Raw genomic sequence first — 3,713 nt, 5'->3', positions numbered from 1 at the left:
AATTCTTATTCTCCAATGAAAGGTTAGATTTATGTGAATTTTTTAAATAAAAGAACAAAATGATTAACAATGCAGATTTATTTTCACAGCCTTTTTTGATCATATTTACCAAGGGTGCCAATAATTCTGACCACGACTGTATATATATATATATATATATATATATACCTGTTAATTGAACTTATTCTTTTATGAACACGTCTGATACTATATTTTAAAAAACTGTAAAAACCATCTTATCAAACCAATAAACCTGCCATAAAAGCCACTATTACACTAATAAACAGACTAAATCTTGCCGCCTCCACCTCTGAATAGAGCTCATAGACTCACGCCTGCCTTTCCCCTGGGTACACTATATTCTGTTTATCTGTGTTATCTAGTGGCCATGTTGCACTTGCATGTCTGGAGGAGGTCACATGTGATATAAATGAGCTCAGAGAGAAATGTCCCACCCTTCGGTGACCCCTGGCCTGCTCAGAGAGACCAGGAGCACCTCTCTCGTCTTTTCAGCATAAATTATTCAACTGCCGGCTTTAGAGGTGGAGAACACAGAGGAGCGGTACCGTAGGAGTCAGCACACTGGAAAATCAATTATGTGCTAAATTTGATTAAAGGCAAGTCCAAGCCAAGAGATATGATGCCCTTTGACTGCGTGTGTGCGTGTCCTCATATTAAATGTGACGTGACATTAATAGTGGATATAAAATACTCAAATGCAGTTTATATATACTGTACTGACCTCACACAAAGGTTTCTAATGCCAATGGAATGAATACAGATTTACAGTGATCTAAAAGACATACACATGCACATACATACACACTAAATGTGCGGTCACATTAGTGAAGCTTCATGGACAAAAAGGTCAATTTTCTATTGTCAATAGTGTAGCAAAACACACAGATCAAGCAGCTTTCTATTGGTCAGTGCCAGGAATCCACATGACCAACTGGAACCCGTTGCACAATCTGGGTGGGGAAAGCTTTCAACATTCCCGATCGTGTGGACTCCTTTTGAAATGACTGGATTTCACAATGATAAATGATGGTAAATGTGCTCACTACATTTCACATGTTCGATAGCATGTGAACATTTCGGACATTTTTTCATTTCATCTTCTATACACACATTTATGTCTACAAATGAAAGGGAAAAGTAAAGTAATTGAGGGAGAAAGAGAGGTGGTAGGTAATCAAAGCTCTCTGAGGGATACAGACACTACAATTAGACATAATATCAATGATCATGGCCACTTTCATTCATTCACGTTCGCTTATCATTTGTATGTGATTCTGAGAGAAACCAGATTATTAACTCTTAGAAACAAAGCACACTACACCAGGTCTTTAAAAGCTGTTTTTAACCATTCAGTGTGATGGATAATTCAAAGCAGCATAACCTTTGACCCTGTCATATTTCTCTACAACTGTTGTCATATCAATCCAGTGTTGTAGTTGAGAACATTTCATTCAAGTCCAAGTGAAGAACAAGATGAAAAATGTTTTGAGTCAAGACGATCAAGTCAAATTGAGTCCATATACCCCTGACTGCATTACAAGACCAAGACTATACGTAAACAATCTTGGACTCAGACTCATATTTTCATGGTCATGGTTAGGCCTGGGTATCGAGTTTGATTCTTTTTAAGGTACCGACCGAATTGCCTGAAAAATGTTGTCTTGTTCGATACCACATTTCGATAAGAGGATAATCTCATCAATGTCAGTGAGCCAATAAGCCGGCAGCATGCTTGCTGTGCTTAAATCAAGTGCTGGTGATTAGCTCTGGTAAGTCATCAAGGAAAAACACTAGTTTACGCCAGTTACGCCCAGAGAAGTGGCTCACACATGAGGCTTTAGCGTGTAAGCGTCCAATCACCCATTGATGTAAGGCTACGTTTACACTAGTGTGTTTTCATTTGAAAACAATGTTTTAAAAAGAAAACGATCCTCGTCCATACTGGTGTTTCCACTGCATTTCAGAAAAGATCTCCGTCCACACTTACATGACCGAAAACGCATGTTACTTGACCATTCATGCACACTGTAGTATCAAGCTACATACACATTGTACTCAAAACTCACTTTAAACCACATAGTGTTTGTAATAACTTCTGATTGCGATCTAACGTGTTTTAGCCATATGATGTTGCTGAAATATGCTATTTGTAGACTTTTATATCAAGCTAATCGCTACACCTGCTTAGCATTTCTTATGTAAACACCCTGTATTGTTATGAAAATAGGCAGAATCTCATGAAAATCACATATAAATCGTATACTGTCGTAATCATGTGTTTATTAGCTTAATGTTTCATCCGTACAAATGTTTTCCTGGATTTCTTCTGTACAGAACTGAACACGGAAGTGTAATGGGCGTTCGTGATCAGAAGAGACGGGGCGGGTTATGAACGTGTAATATGATTTACATATGAACAGTGAATGAGCTTCCTCTGAGTCAGAACAGCGATCTCGGAAAAGAAAACAGGCAGACAGAGCTGGAAGTTGCTATTGCTCATCAGTAAATCAATGAAAAATGAATAGAAATGATGATTCTGTCTGAGCTATGCGTTTTAAAAGAAAAAAAAAACACTAGTGTAAACGTAGCCTAAAAGATGTGGCAACTGAAAACTATTTGCACTGATTTATTGTGATGGTTACATTTTGTTCCTTTGTGCAGTGGCTCAGGAGAGAGACAGAAAAAATAAAACCTTTGTTTTTTTTTTAGATATTGTGTAGTGTAATTGTGTTAAAACGGATATCATAAAATTGTATCGAAAAAGTATCGTTCAGTAATCAGTATCGAAATCAAGGTATCGTATCGAAAATGTTTGAATGATACCCAGCCCTAGTCATGGTCTTGACTTGGACTCGACCCTCTGCTCTCAGTCTCGACTCAGACTCAAATGAGCTGGTCTTGACTACAATAATGTACCACTCTTCAGCCTCCTTCTCTCATTTGTTGACGAGTTTCAATTTGTGACAATGACTGACTATTTATTATTGCTTAGCTAGATATTCTAGCAGTAGAAAGATAAAACATATAAAACATAAAAAATAAATAAAAACTATTCAAAATGCACATAGTTTTCTGTTAAAGCAAAAAACATGTTTTAACAGAGTCTGAAACAAAAACCGCTTTGAAGGCCATACTTCAGCTAGTATTAGTGTTCGTTTTATTAGCAGAAGTAAATGAGTTTGAAATGAGCAGCATCTGGAGGGAGTGAATTACAGAGGCACAGTTAATGTTGCAAAGCAAGCATCAGTTTTGGACACATACAGAATAGTCCCTGTGACTTCTGCCACACAAAAGATCCACACTGGCTAGTCCCAGGAGTCACCATCAAAAACAAGACATCTCATCTATGGCTCTCTTCATTCAGGCCCAAAGCTACATTTCACAAGTTGAGACCACAGCAATGAGAAGAACCTTTTAATGTAGATTCATTTACATCTTAGTTGCAATTAATTCTTTTTGACATTAAAACTATTTACTTTTCTGCTGACTCATTTTTTTGTCTTGTGTATGTGATGGTGAATTTCTCCTCCCCTGCTCAAAGCCTTGTAGTAGTTTTGCACTCTTTTTTCTTTTTTCCAGCCAAGACGTCTGTGGAGAGCCATTAGAGACAGCACAGATGGACCTAAAAGGTCAAAGAACAGCAAGTGCCATGAGAGAGAGTAAGAGAGAGTGAAAAACAGAGAGAAAGAGTG

This window comes from Sinocyclocheilus rhinocerous, unplaced genomic scaffold (genome assembly GCF_001515625.1).
Source record: "Sinocyclocheilus rhinocerous isolate Xijiao unplaced genomic scaffold, SAMN03320098_v1.1 scaffold1538, whole genome shotgun sequence".
In the NCBI taxonomy this organism is placed as follows: Eukaryota; Metazoa; Chordata; class Actinopteri; order Cypriniformes; family Cyprinidae; genus Sinocyclocheilus; species Sinocyclocheilus rhinocerous.
Note: the sequence above shows the minus strand (reverse complement) of the source record.